The sequence below is a fragment of the Musca autumnalis genome, unplaced genomic scaffold (assembly GCF_047663935.1).
Source record: "Musca autumnalis isolate F117 unplaced genomic scaffold, ASM4766393v1 scaffold_2, whole genome shotgun sequence".
NCBI classification, from domain to species: Eukaryota; Metazoa; Arthropoda; class Insecta; order Diptera; family Muscidae; genus Musca; species Musca autumnalis.
Genome location: NW_027411755.1, coordinates 1,126,226 through 1,153,665, shown reverse-complemented (window position 1 = coordinate 1,153,665; position 27,440 = coordinate 1,126,226). Strand labels below are relative to the sequence as shown.

The 27,440-nt window shown below is 35.3% G+C and overlaps 1 long non-coding RNA gene across 1 annotated transcript in view; it reads right to left on the bottom strand.

Annotated features, from left to right (window-relative positions):
* LOC141393501 (uncharacterized) overlaps positions 1-27,440 on the bottom strand; it is a 590,028-nt gene that overhangs the window by 397,712 nt on the left and 164,876 nt on the right. Inside the window, exon 3 of the long non-coding RNA XR_012410112.1 lies at positions 21,480-21,515. This is a non-coding gene — a long non-coding RNA (uncharacterized lncRNA). The remainder of the gene's footprint in view (positions 1-21,479; positions 21,516-27,440) is intronic.

Here is a 27,440-nt window from a genome sequence, read left to right as displayed (position 1 = left end):
TTGTCTTTATTAAGCAAATTAAATTTTTGACAATCATAAAAAACACATTTATATATTGGCTACATACATATGTATAGAACCACATACATAAATGTGTATGCATGAATATTTGCAAACCCTAGCAGAAACGTCATGAACTGTACAAAAATTCGCTACTGTCGCCGATTGGCGTTGGTATACATAAATATTCATCTGCATTAAAAAGAATGCTTTTCTCAGTTCTTTGTTATTGTTTGTATTGTCGTTCATTGAATTCCATTTATGGTTGTGTGTGAGTATTTAACTAGCAGAAAAAACACGTGTTGGCAAAACAACCACCTATTTCTTAGCTACATCGAAAGATGTTCAAGAACATTGTTTTAGTTTGCACTAAACCACAGTCAAGTGTGGATGAAAAAAAAGTTATTTTACGTCTGGTGTTTTCAACTTCAAAAACTGTGATGTGTTTAACATGAAAAGAAAATGTAAATATTATTTTTTGGGTGTTCAGTTGTTCTTTTAAGTGAATTTTCATTTCTTGTAATGGAAGCATTCAATAGAAAATCTAAAGATGAGTGGAATGGCGGAGAAACTGTTACCATTGGCCAACGAAGCATCTCTCACTTAGACAAAGAAAATGTTGTATAGTTTTCTGTCCAAAGGCGAAAGTTAAAGGTAAGTTAATTTTTAGAAAGAAAACCAGATAAATTACTAAACATTGTTTTATGGTTTTCAATTTTGATTACAGATGACAACGCTCAAATGAATAATTAACTTCGCTGAAAGTAATTATGAAGTGTTTAATAATGTGAAATGAAAATTCAAATATTGGTTAAATTATTTTTTTATAGTTTTTATGTGTTCGTTTATTTACTTTTTTTTAAGTTTCATTTATAGTTGCAATGGAAATAAAAAATAGAAAATCCAATGATCAGTGGAATTACGGAGACTGTCCGTGGCCTATGAAGCACTACTCCCTTAAGAAAAAAATGCTGTATCCTAACATCGTGGACGTACACAGTAGAGTTGGGCAATCTAGTTCCTGGAGCGGATCGATCTTTCTAGTTCCTTTTCCCAAAAGGAACTAGTTCCTTTATATAGTGCCATAGTTCCAAATAGTTCCGAGAGCGATATAGTTCAATGAATCTTTCTCTTTCACCGTTCCTTCTGTTTCCTTCGTTCCAAGCAGTTCCGAGCAGTTGGAGGTAAGTTATTGTTTAAAAAACCAGTTAGCAATTTCTTTATTGTTTCAATTTTACTTACAGGTGACAACGCCCAATACTATCATTAATCAGCTTAATACCTGGAGGTATTAAATATGACTTGTTGTATTAATGGTCAAAACTAATTGCAATAAAATGAAATAAGCATATTTAGCATTGACTTCATTTTTTTCACTACGTGAGTATGAAATGACTACATAACATGAATGAAATCCTACGTTGTTTCAATGAAATTTGTCATTGATTTTGAACCAACGTAAGGCTTCATTGCATAAATGAAGAAGTGCCATTACAACAATGAAAGTATTTCATTGCATTAATGAAAAAGTTTCATTGCATCAATGAAGAAGTTTCATTGCATTAATGAAAAAGTTTCATTGCATTTACGGAAAAGTTCCATTGCATCAATGAAGGAGTTTTATTGCATTAATGAAAAAGTTTCATTGCATTAACGAAAAAGTTTCATTGCATAAAAGAAGGAGTTTCATTGCATTAATGAACAATTTCGTTAATTTTACTTCAATGAAACTCAATGAAACTTTTTTCATTTATTCAATGAAGCTCTACGTTGGCTAAAATCAATGACAAATTTCATTGATACAACGTAGGATTTCATTCATATTACGTAGCTTTTTCTTTCAGTCTGGTTGTAGAATAACTAGTAATTCAGTGCGACATGTCCTTGTTAAAATAATGGGTTAGTAGGGCGTTTTTTAAGTAGTTACGACTGCCAATGGTTACTATAGAATCCCATTTATAGTAAGGATTTTTATTGCTGGGTACCTCTGCGATACCCTTTTTTGTAAAAGCGTTTTGCGGTGCCAACGGTAGCTCGAAAACGGATGGGCCAATCTTCGTATTTTTTGTGGGTGTTTTAAGAATCTAATAATGGCGAAACAGAATGTTAAAAAATATATTAAAAAACTGTGAACTATCAAAGTCTAAAATTGATCTTAACGAATAAATTGACCGTGCACAAAATTAAAAAAAATCTATCTCGCTTAAAGACAACCTTTTTATGTATTTAATAAGCTCACCAAGCCATATGAAGATCGGTCAATTAATTTTTGAGCTATCATTGGCACCGGCTTCATTTCGAGAAACACGCGTTTAAAGTTTCTATGCTACATACAAATCACAAAAATTGTTCCCTTCCAATGCTCATATCTCAGCCAATTTTGCCCCGATCGACTTGAAATTTTTTTGCAGCATACTCTATACTACATGTACTTCAAAATAAGCCAATATTTTTTTCGACTTTTTGAAAGTGATATGTGGAGGTAACACCTCAATATTTTATAAGACTTTACTTCCGAATTTTGTCCCAAAAATCGGCAAACACTTCAGAGTTTGGACCAATGGCTGTACAAATGTCCTTTAATAAATCATATATCCATACAATATTTCATCAGAGTCCAAAAGTCGGCAAAAAAGTCGATATTAAAGTTGACAAGGGCTGGACAATCGTTTTTCTCTAAAATGTATAGTTCTCCTTTCTGTCAAAATGTCAAATCTTCCTATCTTCTGGACTTCTTCTACATGAAAAAAATGGATTACAAAAAATTCAAGATAACTTTTCTATTTTTCTGAACGGAAATTTGTTTTTGCTACATATGTTATTAAATTTGAATCTTATTGAAATAAAAATAAATAATTAAAAAAATCAATTGAATATGAATGAATCCAGTACTTAATTTTAATTTTGAAAAACACGGAGATGTTATTTTAAGAACAGAATTTGATTGCATTAAATTGTTGTTCCGTTAGAAATTCAGGAAATGAAAATTTCATACGAAAATATAGGAAAATTTACAAAACAAAAAATCCTGTAGGCTAACATGCCAGCCACAATACCAACAACAAACAGACGCCGAGAGCAAAGTTTCACATTCGTTGGTATGTATGTTCAACATCAGCTATGTATGCAAAAATTCAATTTTTTCAACATATCATTGATTCGAATGCCAAAAGGCGTTTGCACCAAACATCATAGATTTTTTCCTGTCATTGAAAAATGAAATTATTGTGTATGGGTGGGTGGTTGAGTGTGGGCAGGGAGAAGAGAAACAGTTAAAGAGGTGTGTGAGTGTGATGTATAGGCAAATACTCATGTCATTCATAATGTTGCTTACATCCTGGTTCGTTGATTGGACATAACAAATCAATTGAGCAGAAACTGTAACCGAATAAAGCAGAGCACATGGAAAATAAAACGACAACAAAATTATTCTGTACTTTCGCTTTTAATGTGAATAAAAATATCGTATCCTTATTCTCGCATTATCCTCTGGTTATGTGAAGCGTCATAACAATGGATACCAAAAACACGTTGCCGAGGATTAAATATGCTGTTGTGTGTTTTTTACGTTTTATTGAGTTTACATACAAACACACTTGTGATACATACAGGCAGAACCGAACATGACATACACTACACCTGTTGTTTATGAAAATTTTTGAAAGAAACTGTGTTGGAAATGATAATTTCTTGCAAAGGAAAAATGGGTAGGAAAGGAATTTGCCGTGAAAAGCGCAAATATAAGTCTTAAGTTAGATGGAGACATACATACATATGTATATGGAAAGATTATTAACCTTATATTCCTCCAGTTGTGCTTTGAGACACGTTAACAAATGTCATAAATATGTAGTTATTTATGTAGGGTACATACACTAGTACACATACACGTGATTGGATGTCCATATAAATACATTATTGACATCCTACGAGAAGAAAATTGCTGTCAACATGGGTGGAGGCTGAAACAATTTTAGCCACAAACCACCGTAATGTTCCAGGTCACCACCAATCGGTGTGATAAATATTAATGAAATCACAAAGTGCCACAGAACCTTTGGGCGTATGGGTGAATAAATGAATGAATAAATGTTAATAATTAATTTAAATTAATTACAATGGCTTTTTGTATTTAAAAATTCGATATTAATATGCACTTTAAAATACATCATCATAATACAATTTTATGTGTATACCGCGATTAATACGGCCAAATGAGATTTTAATGACATGTCTCCCCTCTTTTCTTATAATTATTAATTATTCCCGTTGCAAAACGTTTGTTTGCAATATCAGAAAAATGATGTGTATACCACGACTGTATTATCCTATAGCAGGATATAATGTTTATAAGGAGGTAAGGTGAGGCTGGTGGGCAAAATAATTAATATGTTGTTACCAGGTGCTGTAAATGAAGCGTCGGTATTGATATGTAGGTTGGTGGGTGTGTGTATCTTGCAAGTCAGGCAAAAATCCTTTGTTATCAGTTATTGCCTTAACATCCTTCGCTCTATTTACATAATTACAAATTGTTATTAGCTTTCTGCGTTTGAGTGTATGTGAATATTGTTAAGCTATTAATTACAATAATTGAATACCGTCAATATGCATTCTTTGTCATTCTTGGAACTGATTATCACATGAATCTTCCTTAGTGCAATATCAGATAAAAATAAATAAGTATTGAACTCAACCCCCCTTTTAATATAGACAGGAATACGACAGGTCGAAACGAGGTATGAGGCAAAAAGGCTGTATCATCATCATGCCCAATGTTCATTGATATGCCTTATCAATTATTCTTCAAGGAAATGGTACTCACTAATCCATCATAAGCAGAACGAATAGAATATATAAATGCAATGGAAAGATAAAAACTAAATAATTAGTATTGGAAAGTCATGGTGAATTGTCCAAAGAGGATAAAGAGGTTATGGCCACTTATTGAGCACTAAAACGCAATTTTTCATGAATTTTCTACAAGAAATCTACCTAACTTTTTTAAAAGATATTATTTTCACCTGAAATATCACAGCTTGAGCTAATTTCGGATTTTTTTTGTTGAAAAATATTGCACAGTGTTCTGACAAATGGCCATATACTAAACACTGTTTCTATTAAAGTAGTTCGCGGTGCCCACTGTAGCTCGAAAACGAATAAACCGATCTGCCTATGTTTTTGTGGGATCATTAAGAACCTAATAATCTTGTAGTTAAGCGAAACGTAATGTATATTGTAGGCGGTTTAAAGAATTTTGGGCGTATGGACTTGCCGACAAAAATAAAGAAATGGACCGACGTACATAGACCATTTTGGAAGTGGGTCTTATTTTGGCAGCTATTCCTTTCGTTGGACGCCATATAATTTAGAACTTTTGGACCATTATATGAGGAAACATGGGCTTGCCCACGAAAAATATAATATCGCTGTAAACAGGGCCACAAGAAGTACCTTCGGTAAAAATTTCCTAAGGATCCACGAACAGACCATTAACCGCACAAAAATGTTGAACATTTGTTTAAGTGGTACCCCAGGAGTGGACCGATAGGGCCCACTTTTGAAGATAAACTAAGTTTGGACAAAATATTTATAAGATATCGCGCGAATATTTTCCAACTTTTAGGGGGGGGGGGGGGGCCTGAAGGAATGGACGGACGTATAAGCACCAAATTCGAATTTTATTTAATATTCGAAGAAATATTACGATATGCATGGTGTGGACCAGCAGTATTCGATTCTTGAGTTGACGTGCTCGTGCCTGGTAGGGGTTTTTTACAGCTTTCCAGTTATTTTCTCAATATGTATGGACTTGCCACTCAAAAAGCTTGTTGGCCGTAGGGGTTTTACAGCTTTCGAGCTGTTTTCTCAAAAAGTATGGACTTGCCACTCAAAAAGGGGGCCTTCAAGTGCAACCTGCTGCAATTAAAATCAAAACGATTCGGGAGGAGATCTTCAACTGCACTTTTCCGAAATTTTGTGTGGTTGACATATATAGTCTATATTGTATCCGGATCTATGTCTCGTAGAAATATTACGATGTCCAAAGTATGGATCAAATCGGTTACTGCCTTCGAGAGTTATCATGCGAACCATTTTAGCGAAAACTTTTGAAATTTTGTGGGGGAGGTATCCGATGGAGTGGCCGATATGGCTCATCTTAGCACTTGTTTTAATCTTGCGCAAAATATTACGACTGGCAAATTTTGGATAGAAATTTTTTATCCGTTGGAGAGTTATCGTGCGCTGCCTCCACTATACATGGCGGCTTAGACGGTTTTTACAGCTTTCGGGTCATTTTCTCAGGAAGTATGGACTGAAAAAGCTTGTACCGTCGTAAAGGAGGCGACGAATACAAGTTGCTACAAGAAAAATCAAAACGATTTGAGAGGGGGGTCTTAAACTGCACTTTTCCGAAATTTTGTGTGGGGGTACTCGAAGGAGTGGACCGATATAGTCCATATTCGAACTTCATCTATATCTGGTAGAAATATTACGATGTGCAAAGTATGGAGCAAATCGGTAAGTCCCTTCGGGAGTTGTTTTTGTGAAAAATGTTTAATTTTTGTGGGGGAGGAACCCGACGGAGTGGACCAATATGGCCCATCTTCAAACTTAAACTAAGTTTGGACAAAATATTACGAAGGCCAAATTTTGGACCAAATCGGTTATTCCTTTCGAGAGTTCTCGTGCGCTCCAGCCAGCCAGCCCAGACAGACGGACGAACATTGCTAAACCGACTCCAAATTGTCTGAAACGGATTTCTCCCAAACATACATGGGGTCTAAAACAATTATTTCGATAAGACACATAGCATAAATGCTGAGGGTATAAATATTGATAGTTTTTTGCCATATATACGTCAAAAATGGTTTAAAGTCTCTCGCTTAAGAACAAGCCTATAGATAGAGCGTACAGTCTTATCACCTTTTTGTGGACGGGACACAGAATGCTCAGGTTCCAATCGCCGGGTACGTATTATTCCTGCCATATGGTGCTAACTTGCTGATGGATACACATTATCAGCGTGTCGCTTCCGGTTTTGAACAGCCCGGCTGGTCGGTTTATTGATGTATTTAACTCATATTGGCCGAGCGGAGTTTAGATCTTTTGTATCTTCTTCGTCTTCGCTAGTATTGGAAACCAACAGTTTGGAAAAGCGCTCTTTCCATATCCTAATTACACGGTCTGTATCTGTTACCAAATTACCTTACCTTTCTCTGCAGCAGGATGTGCCTGTACCAAAGCCATCAGTTTGCTGTTTCACTCTTTGGTACACGCAGAGAAAAAAATATGTTTGATCCAACAATATTCCAAGAGCAAAATATGTATTGTTAACATATTGTTGGATTCCTTATGTAGTATTGTGAATCCAACAATCGTTTTTGTTAAATCCAAAAATAGTTTGTGTCAACTTAACAATATTTTTCTCTTTTCTCTTTTCTCTTCTCTCGCTATTCGATGCCGTGTTGAAAAAACAATTTTGGTGAGTTGTGGTGTTTGTATGGCATGCTGCCTTTATCTTTGTTTTTGTGTGTAGGTATACCAACAATGAGATTCTTGTTTTTATTTGTTTCATTCTTCTTCTTTATTTCATTCTTCTTTCCTTTTCATGTTTGTTATGGTGTTTAATTATTCCTTATGTTGTGGTGGCTGCTTGTGGTTTTTTGTTTGCCTTTGTTGTCAGCTAAAGTAGCAAACCATGTATTGCGTTCATCAATGCTCGTAATATTATACGCGATATTTATATCAAAGTTGTGTGGAAAGTGTATATGAGAAGTATATACACTCAAATCAAAAAATTTAATATCTGGTTTTCAGGGCTGGCAATATGTTTTGTAAAAAAATTAGAGTATGATTGTTCCTACAATCGGTATTGTTAACGATTTTTACAATATTGCGGAAATTCGAAAGTTGTTTTTGTTTTCTATGTTCGAAACAAAAGATGGTATTTTTGGATTAGGATTACAATGTTTGTACAAAACAAACACATTTTTGGAACCAAAATAGATATTTTTGTTCCAACAAAACCGAAAAATATTTTTTCTCTGCGTGTAGAATTTTCGAACTTCATTCTGGCTCCTGTACATCTCACACTCCTACTTTTCCATTTCTCTCTTTTTTCCTGCGGATAAGACGTTTCCCTTCTCTCCTTTTCTCCCGATACCTCTCTGGTGCGCTTTGCCTAGCTTGGGAATTGGCATTTTCACTCCCACTCTTATTTTTAAACCCCGAGTACTCGCGAGTGCTCCCAAATAAAACAAAAGAGTGGAGAGTAAACTTCATTTAAAACTCGTACTCTTCGAGTACTCCCACGCAGGTACTTTTCACTCGCGAGTAAAAACGAGCAAATCGGACTCTATGCTCGCACTCTTCGAATACTCACACTCGCAAATCGGAGCTCTGTCCTACATTTTGTTAAGAAGTTCCTTTCCTTATTTCCCAAGGAATTTCTTTATTTCTAAAGTCAATGTGGCGACGAAAATCATTTTTTTCTGTATCATGACAAACACTCGGGGAAGTGTGTCTGGTATCCTTACGACATGACAAAGTTATTTGTGTAGTCTTTGGTCGGATCTACATGCTCATAAAAAAATATGAAACAAAATCATGCAATTAACCTTCAAAAATTGTATTCGAAAAATGTTGAGTTATTTGGTTTGAGTCACAACGCCGCGCCTATGTTTACATTAACTAAAAATCATACAATATTTAAACAAAAAGTTGCCCCTTTTCCTATAAGTACTCGTAAATGCCAACTAAATATTTATCTCCAATGCTAAAATAGTGGAATGAAAACACTCATTTGATTGAAAACCCACCAACAGACGTCAACACACAATGCATAACTTATGACAGAAAAATAACCGCAATACATATTCTAAAAATAGAAAGTGTGATTTTGTAATCAAAATCCCCAAAACGACCAGCATTCACAAGTTGCATTCGTGGTATCGTGTAAATCACTTGAAAACGCTTTGCCACAAAAAGAGCATAAAAATGACTAAACGTAACTATACACCGAACACAAGGAAGAAATACTGCAGGATAACAAATAAAAACTGCAGATTAAATATTTATTTGCAAAGAGCGGCTATGCCACACAGAGGGCCACACCAAGAGCGTGAGGGTACAACGAACGAGGTGGACGAATGAATACAACAAGAATGAGTGGGTGGGTGACTGAAGTATCCTTAGGCAAATGTGAATGCGGCAAAAGAGGCAACCTTGATCTCAACATGGTACTCATGGCAGAAATACGCACCTTCACCCCACATCCACAACAAAGGCATTGTGTTATGACAGTCACCTTCGTATAGGCATTTCATAGTCACACAAAGTCCAATGGACAGCCATAGACATACATTCACATGTGAACATATGTATGTACATATGTGCGAAAGTGACATACAAGCTTTGTTGTATGCTATGGGTAAAAATCCTTTTTATAGCATTTATAAATGAAAGTCAAACAGACATATGACTTTTAAGGGGGCCACAGCGAGCACACACATACACTCAGTAGTCACACATATCCCTCGTGTGTGTTGGAAAAATCAAAAATTCAACAAGTTGTTAGCTGACTTCTCTTCAGCTTATACATTTTGTGTCGGTCTATGTTAGACATGAACGAACATTGAATAAGGTCTTAGTTGTGTAGAAACTGTTGCTTGGAAATACTTTTAAATGCTCACCCACACAAACAGAGGAAAGTGAATCTGTTGTATTCATCATGGTCTAATGACCTTCATTTATTTTATCATTCTCTTCTTGCCCGATTCTGGGTAAGGAAATTGCCCGCACATCTATGCTTTCCCTTCCATCGTTTTGTTAGTCCTTCGCCTTCGCCTTTTGTCCTTGTTCAGTTTTCATGGTCCCTTTGAAGAGCAAACAAACGAACAAAACACAGTTTTTCTGCTGTTGGTTAAGTATCCGTTTTCTTTTCTCGCTCTCTCTCTTTCTCTTTCTATTCTCCCCTTCGAAATTTCTTGTCAGAAGAGGAAATATTTCAAGTATTCTGTTTCAATAATGGTTTGCTAAGGTAAAATGTGCGAAAAATACCTGGGCTTATGCCATTGTTAATAAAAGGATGAAGATGATGATGAGTTCTTCAACAAGAGTATCTCTAATTGCATAAGTATGCCTTTGTGCATTTTTTTTTGCAAAAGAGACTAGAATTACAACAAAGAACAATAAAGATTTTCCAGTAGAGAACAAATAATGAAATATAATAATATATAACTGTCTTTAAGACATTAGTGAGAAATATTAATTTGTTATATATCGTCATCTGGAAAACCCAAAGGCGTAACTAAAAAAACATAAGTTTACAGGAGAAGAAAAAACGTTATAAAATGAAAACTGTTTTATAAATATCAATCTTATGAGGCTGAACACTTTGGGCATTATCAATCAGTTATGAGTAAGCAATGACACCCAAACCGCGGAAACGCTTTGTTTTGGAACAACATTTGCAATGCTTCCTGATTTTGGAAATTCCATTTCTTGCTTTGTTAAAGGTAGAAGCTTGAAATTTGCAAGAGCTTTATGTATCAGATTCAACCAAAAAAATTCATTTTGGTTTTGTTTGAGTTATGTCTTTGAGTATTTCATGTGACGATATGTATAAAGGTTGCTTACATTTTCACATGTTCCTCACGCATTTAATTAATTCAGGATAACAATCCTAGAAGGCATTTCTCTTGTTTTTTGCTTTCCCCTTTATAAAAAATTTATTATCTTCTTAACGTTAAATAAAATAAAGACCCTAACGAAACTAAAAGCGATTTTTTCTAAACGATGAATTTTACTTCAAATTAAAGCAATCCCCGGCCATAAGTCCCTCCGCAATGTTTCTTCCTTGCCCATGGCATAATTGTTTTTTTTTTTCTTGTACTTCAAACAATAGCAGCCTTAAGACGTTTAATTTTAATTAATAAAATATGATTTTTTACTGCTACCTTTGATTTATCCACCACCCGCTCGCTCATTGATTAGATGTTTTCTTGAGTGAATCTGAGACCAAGGAAAGGAACGAAACAACAATTGAAGCCACAAAAATATGAACTTGCTAAAGCTCATTAGCACCAACAAATTACTTTTTTTCGTTATTGGTGGCGTTGTCTTGCCTCCATCCAAGAAATTCTTTGGAGCATCGCCCCTTGGCTTGTTTAAGTTTTAACCACCGAATTTGTTTTTTTTTACTTCATCTTTCGACCGCAAAGGCGTATTTCGTTTCGCTTTCAATGAGTTTATTTTCAGTTTTACTTCATTTCGATTTTTTGTTGTTATTGGTGCGATTTTTGTTGTAGCGGGGTTTTGTATTCTTGGCCAAAAACATGAAACGAAAATCATTTTCTGCTTATATTTTTTCTTTCTTTCATTGACGAACATGAATTGCGTGAGAATAGCAGTCGACAGACAATACCAACCGTTAAAATATGAAGAAGTGAAACTGTGGTCTAGTCGGCCCTAACTTGACTTATTTTCAAGAGCATGTCTGTCGGCCCGTCACATGTTTTTGATTTCTTCCTTCTTTTGTGTAATGTAACGATTTTGTCTTGTTTTCTTCTTTTTATTAATAATGCTAAATTCTATTGTTTAGTTTTTTTTTTTTTAAGTTGGCTGTAATACTTGGTATGGAAAATTAGTGAATGGTGGTGGAGAAGGGGAAACCACAAAAATATCAACAATGTCCGCTTTGTTTTAAATTCTCAAGCACGAGATCACTGAACTTTTCTTTGCACAACCGTGTAGCGTTTCAAAGAAGATACATTACATCTTCATTAAATCTCCTTTCCTGAGTGGTAGTACTGAGAATCTATTTTGCAGGGAAAACATGTACCACCCCACTGAAAAGCATTAAAAATCCTCCACCATTTGAAACCATTTTTCTTTTCCAAAACGTAAGTTTGTCGTCAACAAAAAACAAAACAACAATCTATTCAATTCCACAGACATCTAAAGATACATGAATAGCCATTGCCCAGGGCAAACTTAATGCAATTTTTATTTCCTAAAAGAAATACAATTTGTATATGTCCGTGTGTTGGTTGTATCAAACATTTACAATTGAGTATCAATTTGAATATTCTACAGGTAAAGTAAAGGATAGTCGATAAAGTTATCAACCATCCTAAAGCAAAACAGGATGAAACAGTAAAATGATAGAACAAAAGTTTATTTTATTTCACAAAAAAAAATAAATTGAATTTTATTGCACAATGACCAATAAAGAAATACGAAACTAAAAATCGAAAAAACAGTAAGGAAAGAATCAAAGACGGACTAAAACGACTATCGTACACCATTTTGAAAATTTTCTTCCAAATTCTATTAAAAATTTGGACTTACGTTTAATTTGAATGATGTGACATACGAGTATGTATGTGAGCAATATTTGAAACTATTATAAATAATAAATAATAAATCCTACTTCAGCATTGGTATATAAGTCGCGAACAGCAATGAATAATATTTTCATCGGATCCAAACCTCAGCCTTTGTGCAGATTATATATAAAAAGGGACTGAAGCCGTTGTTTATGTTTCATATGAGTTCCGTCCAAATCGCATCAATATATCTATCGGAAAACATGTTTTATGTAACAGCTCAGTCAGAATTGACGTGCATCAACAATTTTGGCAGAGAGTCAAAAATTCGAAGGAGAGGTTAGCAACATTATTCCAACTTGACTTCACATTGGAAGAACTATTTAGTTGGTGACCGTAAGTTTTTTTTACCTCTTAAAGGTAATTATGTCAGGAAGTATGGATTTGTCATCGAAAACATACCGTCATAATAGGGGTCGCAAGGACTATTGCTGTAAACATTTAAAAACGAGCCCAGTCTCGAGGAGATACCCGAAAGAGTCGATCCATATAGTCCATATTAGAACATTATCTTTGGACCAAATCGGTTGCCCCCTTCGACAGTTGTAGTGTGCACCATTTCAGCGAAACTTGAACCGAAGGAGTGGACCGATCGACTCATCTTCGAACTTGATGTAAGTTTGGACAAAATATTAGAAGGGACAAAGTTTGTTTAATCCGCCCGAGAGTTATAGTACGCACTGATCAGCAAGATAGGACGACAGACAGACGGACGGACCAATCACCGCTTCAGATAGCTGCGCACCATTGCCTCAGATGCTTGGGTACCTGAAATAATTTTCCGGGACGTTAGCGCAGCTGCAGATGCTTGATACACTCCTGTTGGTGGAATACCCGAAATTAAATCAACTTTCTCAGCACAGGCATCGGGATTAGCAAATGAGTATGAGCGGCATAAACGAAAAAAGTCGCTAGACCACCTGAATCAATGCAACATTCTTACGGGATAAAGTAAATTGTGGGCAATGGTTAAATCACTCTCGAATCCGAGAGGGTCGTGACAGTGACGGATGCGGAGAGACGCACATGTTATTTTAACCGGTAATTTATAGACCACCCCGAGAGTTACAGGGCGAAGAGGAGTGTGATACGCCACATAAGAGCCCTCTCAGCCGGGAGGTAGCACCACAAGTTACGATGAGCAGATGTCATCCGAAACGCAAAATCATCCAAATTGGGCCCAGACGATATCTCAATGGTTATGCTTAATCCACTGGATGAACCTTTAGGGAAGACTTCTTTCCAACCGTGTATGAAACGTTGGATAACACTGCTCAACAAAATTGAAAAAGTTGAATGTTTCAGACGAAGTTGCAGTTGTGTCTAGATGAAATCGGCGAGTTATTTTCAAATCCGGTCCCGGTTTTTCTCCATCAGCTCTTTTTTTAGGTTATGGCCGAATCATGGGGGCTATGAACTTTATATTATACATTTGAATACTGGATTATATAGTAGACACCCTAAGCATATCCGGAGTACCATATGAAGATCCTATGACTTCGCCCGATGACGTAATTACAGCTTAAAGTACTAAAAATATGCAATTTTTACAAGGTCCGTCGTATATTTTCTATATTTTTTTGATATATACTCACCATAACTATTTCAAAAACGATTTGTATCGAGCGTACAACATCTCCTTAATATATTAATGTCGAAAAACCCAAAAAAAATGTTTGTTTGTATCCGAAAATAACGAAAGTCTGGGTTAAACACGTAAAACCCGATTTTGAGCTATATCTCAAAAACAAGAGCTGATGGAGAAAAACCGGGACTTCGGTTGAAACAAAAGTCCTGTTGACCAGTGTAATCAATTATACAATGTGTGAAAGCCATTCCTTTGTGACATTCAGAAATAAGAAGCGTACGAACTGGAAGTGAACCAGGTAGTTCGTCAGACGTGAAAGGGAACTGTTTAACCTCTACATTGTAATTGTACGATTATGGTGTCGGGTCCTACCGTCGCACAGTGCGAAATTTGGGAAGTTTAGTGGAACTTTAAGGGATTTTCAAAGTACATGAAATTAATTAAACTTTTATTGAATTCGTTAGCTAAGTACTCCACTGCAAATGGTCCATACTCAGTTTGCCGATTTACTCCACGAAACGACTAAAAAATGCACTTAAAGTTGCACTTTTGTTTAATAATTTTTTTTTGTAAGAAATGTATTTTTGATTCATTAAAAAAATGGAGTGGCGCGGACAAATGGTAGTCAGTATGGCATGATTTATATTTCTTAATATTTTACAAAACAATTATGATATTTTACACTGTAAAACAATGCAAAAAACCCTTATTGTTTTCGTGCAATTTTAGTCGGAAAGAAGTGATTTTTTGAAGTTTTCAAAATTATAATTTTTTATTTTCCGTGGACATTTCAAAAGTGAGTTCCGTATATTCACGTGTTAAAATATATATAATCTGAAAGATTGGATTCTCCTCTGTTCGCAAAACTATACAACTGCTGCGGTATCGCGCGGTCTTTGGAGATATTCAAGATTTTCTAAAAAGACTTCGGGAAATTCATTCAGTTGCATTTTCCAAAAGTGGAAGGTAAACACGACAATGAACGCCATTGTTGACTGTGTTTTGAAAAAATGGACTCACTAATTCTACAATGATAATTTCTGTAAAATTAAGAAACCTCTCGCAATTTTTCATAGTTTTGACCTCTAAATCAGCGTCGCCCATAATATTTCCATCAATACTACAGCATATGTGTATGCATGGGTGAAAAAAAACAACAACCACATGATATTCATCGTTTGTTTATTTACACGTACACTGTACGTGAGAGAGAAAAGCAAATGCAAAAACAACTCAGTGGGCGCCCTCACTATACTTCTTTGCAAAGACAGCTCGTCCCTGCTCTAAATGTTGGTGATTTACATATAGTGCAACATCTTTAGATGCTGCGGTGCAAATATCAAAATACGTTAAAAATTGTAATGCAGTGCAGATCTGAACTTGATCTGAAAGACATTATTAACACAATTAATGGTACAGACCTGCTGAATGGACCAATAAACATAATGGATACAAATGAAAACAAAAAATATTGACATTTTACTCCTTAATAGATGTGTAGGGTTGTGGGGCTTCAGCCAGAAGTGGACCTATGTTGACAGCTTTTGTGTGAGGAGGTTTTTTATTCGCTAACATCTTAAAATTTACATTTGCATCAAAATCGGCTGCAATTTTTGTCTTTAACCTTTAAAATACCCAATATGAGGGAACCCGGCAAAAATATTTTGTACATAAGTTTTTCTATCCGCTGAAAACTCAAAATACCAATTTGTATTAAAATCGATTGAAAAATGAATGTAGCACGTAAAAACGGCAGCCGCCGTTACATGAGCGCTACAGGAAACCGCGAGTCTATGTGGCCCAATTTGAGCCCCACACTGTCCACTAATATAAGAAACATTTGTGCAAAATTTTAGGAATCTACACCTTACCTTTTCCTTTAAAAGTTATTAGTAAAGTTCCGCTAAAGTGCTCATATTTTGCACTGTGCGTCGACGACATGCACAGGTTAAATATCTACGTAGCTGATTTATTACAGCTATTTCATCTGAGGAATATAGACGGTTGAAATGAGGCTCCCCCTGAACATATTGGTCGATGGTGTCCTGATTTCGACCACTAACTATTTGGTGTAACGTAGCATGTTTAAGTAGTTCGCCCAGGCTACAACTATTTGCGACAAGATCAGAAGTTTCTAACGTCGCTGGCCGACATCACTTAGGTTGCTGACAAAGAAATCTTTCGTGATCTCGTACAAAGCAATAGACGGGCTGTGATAAGCTATGCGACGACAATGTTTTATGCACACAGTGGAAGAATACTCAAACCTGCCTGAATGTGTGTATTGTGTATTGAGAGGGCACGACACGCTGATTTTTTTAACTGACCAGCTAAATTCACTCATCTGTTATACTTAAAGCTTAGGAAATAAAAACAAAAAATATTTAAAAACCAAGTGAGAAAAGGCTATAGTCGGTACGGGGCCGACTATGCGATACCCTACACCACTACCTCTGTGCATAATCTTTTCACTCGAAAACATTTATTTTAGGGAGATACGAAAGTTTTCACCTATCTGGCTTTTATACCAATTGACTTAAGGCGAACTGAACCAAAATAATTAATATTTAATTTTATATTTGACTATCGACATCACCAACATCAATATGCTTCTATCTCTGTGAGAAAATTTTGTGATGATCCGATCAAAATTCCCACCAGTACACTATGGGTCAAACAGCCCATTTTACTGGCTAAAAGTCAGATTTCGAACTTTGTATTTTCACTTATTTTGTGTTACTTTCTTGTAAGAAACACTTCAAATATAATAAAAATAGATTTTGTTTTTGTATGAGAAATTTTACCGTTACATAGCAGGCTGCCAAATATGTATTATCCAAATATCTTTAAAAACTTGTAGACGAAATATGTTTACTTGTATACGTTCGGGGTGAAACAAAATCACAATATTAACATAAGTAACGATTTGATTAGAAAGTATTCGATATCTATTTATCAAAAATGCTCTCCTATCATCATTTATGTGTATAAATAGTTATTAATTGGGTGTTAACTTTGAATTTTCGAAGAAAGTAGAACATTTTGATGTTATGTACGCTTTTAAAGTCTCGGCAACGTTCGGCAATGAAAGTGTAAATTGAAATTGGTTCATTAACTCGTGCCGAATGCAGAAAATTTTATGTGATTTTGCGTAAATTTGCTCGACAAGAATTATACAACTTTTTTTAGGTTACCATATTTTCCATAATATTGTTTTTTTTTTTTAAGTCAGGGTTAAACCTCTTACCAAATAATGTTAGCCAAATTGGAGTCTACGGCATTCTGTTGTGTTCTAAAGTCAAATTATTTACAAATCTTTTATAAATATATACAGTTATAGTCCAAATATGTCACATCATATTGTTGGATTTTCAAGGTACTAATTTTAAGGCATATTCACATTAAAACTAAAACGAAACACAACAAAAAAAGGTTCTGGACATATCGAAAGTCGATGCCTTCAAGTCTGTAGACAAAAAACAGACCTTCCAGGTTTTGTCCCCAAAGGGTTAAGGTACAAGTTGTGTATTTGGTCCATAAAGGGTTAATTTTTTGGCCCACGTTATTACATTTTTCTCCCTGAATCTAAAAACGCTATATTAACTTAAACCAAATACTTGTTTTAACTTTAAGACTTTTGGCCAATAAAATGGCCCGTTTGACCTATAGTGCAGTGGTGTGATTGCAGAAAAAGTGAAAAAAGGGATGTATTAGAGATGTACTATTGCGATATCTCTATTATTTGACCACCTACGCCAACCTACTTTGCATAATTTTAAAGATGGGAATTTCTACATTCTTAGTCAGGCTTTGCTTTTAGATGCTCCCCAACCAAAGGTGTGATAGTCGTCATTATTAGTAAAATCGCAAAAATGAAAAGTTGGGTTCTATTAGCGACTATTGCGATATCTTCGTTGTTTGACCACCTACGACAACCTACGTTACATCGTCGTAAAGGTGATATTTTTTGGTTTTTATATACCCCTTATAGACGCTGAGATATTTGCTTTGGAATAAAATGTTGACTTTTTCTCCAAATAATTTTTTGCTCATTCCGACCCCTAAATATTATCCTCTGTGAGACCTCAATTGACCCTCGAAATTTCGTGACGATCCGATCCAAATTGCGACCTGAAGCGTGATTTCCAAAAAAATGGAAAAATGGGATGTATTACCGACTATTGCTATATTTCCGTTAGTCGGTCACCTACGCCGACCTAGTTTGCATCATTGTAAATATGGGATCTTCTACTTTCATAGTCAGGCTGTGCATTTGGAACGTTTCCAACCAAAATTGTGATATTCGTCATTATAATTAAACTCGCAAAAATGAAGTTTTGGGTTTTATTTGCGACTACTGTGATATCTTCGTTGTTTGATTACCTACGATAACCTACTTTACATCATTAGAAATGTAATATTTTCTACTTTCATTGTCATTTTGTGCTTCTGGTATACCCCATATAGAAGCTGATATATTAGCTTTGGAAAAAAAAACGTTACCTTTTTATATAAACAATTTTTTGCCCATTAAGACTCCTAAATATTATCCGACCATTACCAAAATCAATAGGCTTCTTCCCCTCCGGGACCCTCATCAACACCCAAAATTTGGTGACGATCCGATCAAAATTGCGAACTGTAGCGTGATTACAAGGTTTAGATGGACAGACGGACGGACGGACACACATAGCCAGATCGACTCAGCTCGTCGAGGCATTCATTTTGGTATATATAAGAATGGGTCTACGACCATTATTTCGATGCGTTACAAATTTTTTGGCCAAAACCAACTTATAATACCCTCCCCCACATATTGGTGTAGGGTATATTTAAATAACAGCGAAACAGGGCTTAAATTGACAGATAATTGAAACATCTCGGAATATCAGTAGGAGTCGCGCAGTTATGTCATAGTTTTTCACAATGAGATAGAATATCGTACAGACATCCTCGACGGATACAATCGAGTGCTTCGGAAGCTGATAAGATGGGACATTTCCAAAAAATGTGAATAACGTCAACATTTCTTATAAAAATCTTGATGTTTTGTTCAATAAAATGATTTTTCCGCCAACAAGTCTGTCGTTTAGAGGTTTCAAAATATAGACTGAAAGAAAATTCGGCGTTAATATTTCAACAATTCGCGAAAATAAACTAATTGTTCTATCCTGATGACCAAAAATAAATGCCTATTTTACATAGTACTATCGGGAAAATGATCAGAAAATCATTTCGAAGAGCTACAAACATATTTTTTCTGTGTTTGATACGGAACATCATAGACTTTAAATCCCTACAAGATTAAAATGTTAGATTCATTCTTTTTTGGGATAAATACTCGTAAGCGAACATTAAAAAACTTCAGTAGGCCTATTCTGTAACTTTTTAACAATTTTACTCATTGTTTATTTTACCACAATTCCATTTGTTTGTTTTGTCGTTGTTACAAACACAAAAGAAATTTTAACAACTTTTGAATCGATAAAAGTTACAGAATTCCTACACAGGTTTTCTATTCTACTGACGTGGAGTGTATATTCGCATTTCTATAAAACTGTTCAACTTCAAGTTTAAATTTTTTGAAAATATTGAAAAAAATCTAACTTTGATACAACTTTCAACGATATGAAGAAATGAAGATAATAGTTTTAAATCAATATTTCAAAAATACTAGTATTGAAGAACTACTGTTGAATAAATTTACAATGACTTTTAACTAATTAAGGACAAATGGTGAACTAATTAATCTTCTGTTATCCACAAGAGAGTTTAATTCAACCAGCAATTTTTTGGAAATTCATTTTTAAAATGTCATTCTTTAATTGATTTGAAATGCTTAGAATGTACTAGTTGTAGTTGCAAAATTTTTCATCTTTGTCCTTTGTTACTGTCATATATCAAGAGACATTACAAAAATTTAAGGACATCATTTCATACAGAAACAAGTAAGAACAGACTATAGTCGGACGGGGCCGACCATGTGATACCCTATACCACTATCCCTGTGCACTAGCTTTCCGGGCTAGCTGTTATAAGATGTGCATTAGAAATTTTACCAATTTTCACACAAAAGTTTTGATCAATTTAACCCGCTAAATATTATCCGATCATACCGTTGACTTGCACGCTACTTCTTCATCTCAAACCAAAACTACGTTTAAAATTTCGCGCCGATCGGACTATTATTGCGACCTACAGAGCGGCTACAAAATCGAGCAAAAATTTTGTTTTTGGTCCATTTCATCCCTTTAACATTTCACGATCATCGCCAAAAACTAATCAGTTCTATTCTGGTCCAAACCCGACCTCCATACTAAATTTCGTGACAATCGGTCCATAATTGCGGCCTCTAGCTTGATTACAATTTTTAATGGACGGACAGACGGACGGACGGACGGACGGACACACATCGCTAAATCGCTTTATCTCGTCGAGATATGAAGTTTGGTATACCACATGAGGGGTCTACGACGAATATTTTTGGGAAAACAAACTTATTATACCCTTTTCCACATTGTGGTATAGGGTATAAAAACTACGAGGACAAATGTGGCTAATAACTAAAAATTTAAGGATACGTTTTGTACTAAGTAGCATGATTAAAAATGTCACTAAGATTTTTACAGCTCCTTAAAAGTTATATTTGTTTATCACAAAAGAATATGAAATTTTCAATGAAAGCCAATAACCGAATAAACTCATATAAACTTTTTTGAACACACTAGAAAATAGTGTAGTCAATGCCTCATATGCAGTGTTACAAGCACTTGAATGTATATGCTAACGTTTGCGGTTGTACTTGTCCAGGATGTTAGCCACAAACTTACAAAGGAAACATAATTTATGTGGGTTTGAAACACTGGTATCCAATTGCAATCAAAGGTTAAATGTCTCTCGAATTTATGTGGGTCGGTGTGAATGCGGCTGGCTATTGCTTTTGGACTGAAGAGTTTAGAGATGTTATAGAAAAAGGGTTATATTTGGAAGAAAATATAGTTAGTAAAGGATAATATAACGTACATCACTTTTAGGTTAGATTCATATTTTTTTAAACAGAATTTTTATACGTATTTTCTTTAAATATCAGGTAAAAATCAATAACTTAGGAAATTGTTATACACAGACTCGTAAAAAATAATTGTAATTATATATACGAGTATGTATATGAACAATCTATGTTTGATTTAACAATATTTTGAGGACACAATTGGTCCGTTTTTAGAAAATGTAAGAATCTACTATTATCGCAAATTTCAGATTTCTTAATTTAAAAAATAATAGATTCTCGCAGATTCTGGAACAGAGCAAATATTGCAAGGAACAAAATATCGACTACAAAACCAGGCACAGAAGTCAAAACAAACATCAATCAAAGTGACATTGGCAATAGTTCAAAATACACTTGTTACCCTTTATCGTTTTCAGTAGACCTCAAATAGGATGGTTTCTATTGTTAGCATTGGACCGAAAACTCCAGAAAGAAACAATAGTTCACTTACCATTTTCTACTCTACATGCATGGCATTATGGGTATCCTGCAAAAGAAACAAACAAAAACACAATTATTAGGAAGAAGTTTTGTAAAACATAAATGTATGTATCTAAAAATTTTGTAAGGACAACGGCATAGTTTTTTTGTGAAATAACTGCAAGAAAGAGAAGCTTTTAATTGCCAATGAAAATTATTTTTCTTAATTGAGAAATTAAATGGAACAAAGGAAAATTAAAACAGTTTTTTATGAAGAATTTTAAACAGTACAGAAGCAATTAAGTTTAAAATGAATGGAACTAGAAAAGTTATGTTCAACTCTACACTTGGCAATTAAGATGTTGGGATATTACTTTTTGTATAAAAAGTCTTAAAAATTTGGGCGTTTCTTTATGTAACGATTCCTGCAAAACTCATCGAAATAATCTTCAGTTCGAACAGTCCTTGACACAAGTACAGTTGCCACTTCAATTCGCTTTATTAGCTGAAACAAACTGCCTCACAATTGCCAAAATGGTCCGACGAAAATATATGAAAACAATTCTGTACTGAATATTAATACAAATAAAGCTAATCCCTATTGTTAACCTTAACGTTCCACACTCTTAAATTGTTTTAAGCAATCTTTATTAAAGATTTAACCATTTCGTCCTGTTCTGATAGGTATTCGCCATTCAAGCATCTACAAATTCCTGAACGTATACCATCATACATAACACAAAATGAGAGAGAAAAAAGAAAGAAGAAGAAAACTCAACACTAAAAGGCGATTATATTCGTTAGGAACTTTGTGATTAGACTGAAGTATGTACTCTTATTTGTACCGTTTACGGTTTTACTAGCGACCCCACCCATACCGTACTTGTAGACGTGCAAATAAGAGCACAATCATCGTGTTGGTCATGTTAAATCACGTGAAAATTAAAAGCAAACAGTGCGAACAGAGTGCGTGTTTTAACTGTGGTACTTTCATGGCACGCAGACAGACGGACGGACATATGTTCTAATCAACCACTGAACCATTAAGTCGGAAATTAAACTTGACTTTTCTTTCTGTTCTCTTCGTTTTGTTTGTTCAGCAGAAATCCGTTTGAAGTTGAACTAGAAGTGCGTGAAACAAGCTTTAGTTTTGTGCACAGTGTAAAAAATAGAAATGAGGGATGAATATATAAAAATAAGTTCAGACATTGATGTCAAGTTGGTGGTTTTCCCGCTACTTGTGGTGATTTTTGACGTACAAAATCGAGCGATTTTTTATTTTAAATCGCTACAGTAGCGATTTTGGCTTTTAAGGTACCAAACTTATGATCATATCGGTTTCAGCATTAATTTTGGGACACAATGGGGTTGTGTCTCCGACCCTTTTTTTTTAAATATGTTATATCCTGAAAACTGATGACTATGTCCACAGCTTGAGGAAAGTAGTACGGTTAATTCTGAGTGATACATCACAATTTGTTTCCCTGAAGTCTCCTGAGAAATTCTAAAAACGAACAAGAGAAGACGAATCATTGTGCATCATGATAATGCGAGCTCTCACACATCGATTCAAACCAGCGTCTTTTTGACCGGACAAAACGTAGAATTGATGGGTCATCCACCGTACAACAATGACTTGGTACCAATGACTTCAAAAACAAGTGTGGTCAACCGTTTTCATCTCCAGAAGATGCTGCTGAAGCGTTCAAAAACCATGTTTAGGAGGTGTATCAATCGGAATGGAAACAAGTAAAAAAGTATCAGTCGGACTTGCCAACAGAGATATACCCTCAGCCTGTGTATATTGAAACAATTTTTTCCCAAAAAAACATATGTATGTAGGGGTTTTTAAAAATTTTGGGCATTTGAGCCGACAAAAATATTCATTAGGATTAGAAATCAAAAGTTTTGCGGAGGAAATACTAAAAGGAATGGATCTACATTGACCATTATGGAAGTGGATCTCCAGCCACTACATATGGTGCCATAGGGGGTTTTTACACCCTTCGGAATGTTTGCTCAAGAAGTATGAATTGAAAAACGTTTACCATCGTAATTGAGGCAGCGAATGCAAGTTGCTTCAATAAAAATGAAAGTGATTCGATAGCAGGTCTTAAAGTGAACTTATCCGAAATTTTGTGTGGGAGGTACCGGATGGAGTGGACAAATATAGTCCATATTTTAACCTGATCTATATCTAGCAGATATATTAGGATGTGTACAGTATGGACCAATTCGGCCACTCCCTTGAAGAGTTACCGTATGAACAAATTTTCCGAACATTTTTGAACTTTTGTGTGGGAGGTACCTGAAGGAGTGGACCGATATGGCTTATCTTCAAACTTAAACTATGTTCGGACAAAATATTACTAAGGCCAAATTTTGGACCGAATCGGCAGATCCGATAGAGAGATCTTGTGCTCCAACCACCTCACACGGTGTCATAGAATTTTTTGCGACTTTCACTAATGAAGCTTGTACCACCGTATGGAGGGCAGTCAATACAAGTTGCTAAAACAAAAATCAGAGCGATTCGAGAGATGGCTCCAAACTGAACTTTTCCGAAATTTTGTGTGGGAGGTACCCGAAGGAGTGGGTCGATTGAGCCTATATTGAAACATTATCTAACTCTGGTACACATTTTACGATGGGAAAAGTATGGACCAAATCGGTTACTCCCTTCAAGAGTTATCGTGTGCACAAATTTTCCGAACATTTTCGAACTTTTGGGGGGGAGGTACCGGAAGGACTGAACCGATATAGCCCATCTTCGAACCTAAACTAAGTTTGGGCAAAATATTACGAAAGCCAAAATTTGAACCAAATCGGTTCATCGGTTCGAGAGTTATCGTGCGCACCAGCCAAACGGACAGACAGACGGACGGACATTGCTCAATCGACTCCAAATTGTCTGAAACACATTTCGTCTAAAACCATTATTTCGATGAGGCACATTTTGCCCGTATGAAATGTATATACCCTCGTTAGCATAAATGCTGAGGGCATAAAAAGTGCTTCAGCAATTGGTTTGAGCGCATGAAAAAGTGTATAAATCAACAATAAAACTATTTTTGATGGTAAATATTCGAGTTTTCATTGTTAAGTCAGAAACTTTTCTGGTTCCCTTCGTATTTACAAATTGCTTTGATAGGGGCGATAATAAATCCTAAACAGCATCATTGGCCGAAATAATCCGACAAAGACCGTTAGAAAAGAAAGTTTACAGACAAAAGCTGTTGATAAATTTAAAATTCTGAATGAATAACTCGGTTTGACAATGGACCCGAATGATAAAGCATGAAGTCTACGACGGGCCAGCAACGCGGACCCGGGTGTGCTAGTTTCAAATAAAAAACCAGCTTGAGCCAGGCTGGGATTTGAACTCATGTCCTCGGAAACATATGAAGATGTTATCACGACGTGTTAGCGTTAAAAGCCAAACTCGTAATTTCTAAAGGCAGCGCAAAAAGCGTTTGTCGTGGAAGCCATGCAGGTTGAATGGGAAAAAGCTCATCACTGCAGAAAGCACATAATATTTGAAAAATCAAAGTTCGATGGCAAAGCTTGCAGCCTGTTTATGTATGTTAATAAGAAATTGAATTTGTACGAAACACTACAAAATTCGAGTGTGTTTTTCAAATTTGTTTTTTGTTTTGAAGCAAAGGAAATAATAGTTTGAAAAGTTTTGAAGCAAAGGAAATAAAGGTTTGGGTGTGTTTCACTCACACACATTTTCGTTTCGACATAGATCTGCAAACACTAATAACGGTCTAGCAATCAATGTCCAGCTACGAGCCATAACAAACAGAAGACACACACTTCCACGTTTCGACATAGATAAACAGGTATAAAAGCTGCCTTGCCTCGTTGCCTTGCTTTTCTGCTTCATTCCTGACATAATAAAAATAAAAGAATAAAGAAGGCCGAGCAAATGTTGCCCTTTTCTTTTTTATTCTTTTATCAGAAGCAAGCAAGGTATGCAGGCGAGGCAGCTTATGTACGCAGGTCTTAATCCTCTTAATTACAATAACTTGGTTATAAGTAGAAATTTCGAAGCATTTCCAGAGAAGCCACTCCATAGCTGATATTTCTGATTAGCTGCTTAACTAACAGCGAAACTGGTCACGAAATGCTGTGGTCGAAACTTCGGCTTTCCAACTCCAACGAGAAAATGAATAGAAATGCAATTTTAATGGGATATACTCAGGAGTTTATTTTCGATTAGATTTTCCTAAATTGTATCTTTTGGTAGTGGAGTTGAGGACGACGTCAATTTTAAACTGGTCAAAGCCATAAAGGCTTTTAGTCGATTAAATTAAATGTGGACATTTCCGTAAATATCCCTCCAAATCAAGCTACAAATATGTAATGTCTGCGTCACAACAACATTACTGTACGGTAGCGAAACATTGATGACGTAAAATTTACAGAAACTGCAAACGCAACCAAATAAAATTCTAGGAATAATTTGGCGCATATTCTGAGCTAACACAATATCGGACAACTACTTCAGGAGGAAGTCAAACGTGTAATGAAAAGGAATTGGAGCTGGGTGGGCCACACTCCTCGTAAAAGGCATGATTAGGAATAGAGCTCACAAGCAACAAAAGACGTGGAAAAGGAGAGGCAGGGAAGACGTTCATATACATATATATGATATATCTAACTCTTCCACCTCCCCTTTGCTTGCTTTAGATAGATTGTGCTAAAACTTTTCTTAGTTGAATATTTCATGTGCAGTTGAGATTTTTTTTTCAATTTATCGTTACACTGTGCCAATGGCTGGCTATTGAGATGTTATTATCAAAACACTCCTTACATTCATATTAAGCTAAATGAACAAATTCTACTACCGTTTAACTTCGTGTGTCGAAATGAGTGTGTGTGTGATTCGGTTTAACCAATTTTCTTAAGGTGAACATTTCCTTGGCGTGACGTTGATTATGTTTACTTGACAGTCGTATTTCGGGGAGTGTGAAAATGGTTTTGTGTAACATCATGTGCGAAGAATATATATGTGTGTGTGCGTAAGCATTGCAACTTAAGTATCATTAAGTTCTACACAAATGTAATTTAATAAGCTTTTAAGGATTCTTATTAAGCAAAGTTCCATTTTTGTTTGAGGCAAGGATAATTAACAAGTTTGTTTCTTTTTTGTGTCTCTGAAGTGGGGTAATCAAAATTTAAATGTTTCTTAGCGTCCTTTTGCGTGGTTACTAAACCTGGGCTTGTTACGTTGTTGGAGTTTTTAAGTACCACACGTTGCACGATGGGGCCAATGACATGTTTGCGAGGCAACAAATCACTGGGGCAAGCTAGACCTTCCAAATTTTGTACAGATGTTTATAATAGGCTTAGAAACTAATATGCCAAATTTGGTTCATATCGGTTCATATATACATATAGCTGCCTTATACATGTTCGCCCGATTTCAAGCAATTGATGGACCAAACACGCAAATTCTGCCCAATTTTAATGCGATTTGGAAAATACCACGGAATTAGGACTACAAATAAGTTTGCCAAGTTATATTGAAATCGGTTCAGATTTTGATATTGCTCCCATATATATTTTCGCCCGATTTTAGGTATTTGGTGCACCAATACCGCTATGTATGTCCAATCTTGATGAAATTTTAAATGTGTGACGGATTTTGGTCTATAAAAATTTTTGGCAAATCATATTGAAATCGGTTCAGAATTGGATATAGCTCCCATATATATGTTCGCCCGATTTCAGGAAAATGATTGACCAAGCATGCAAATTCCATCAAATTACAATAACATTTGGAAAATGTTACGGAATTCGGACTACAAATAAGTTTATCAAGTTATATTGAAATCGGTTCAGATATAGGAATAGCTCCCCTATATACATATGTTCAAATTTCATGGTTTTGTCTGTGCTTTGTTATAAGTTAATAAAAAAAGGTTCCAAATTTAGTAAAAATCGGCTAAGATTCCGCCACAAAAGCGAAAGTTTGCGATATCTT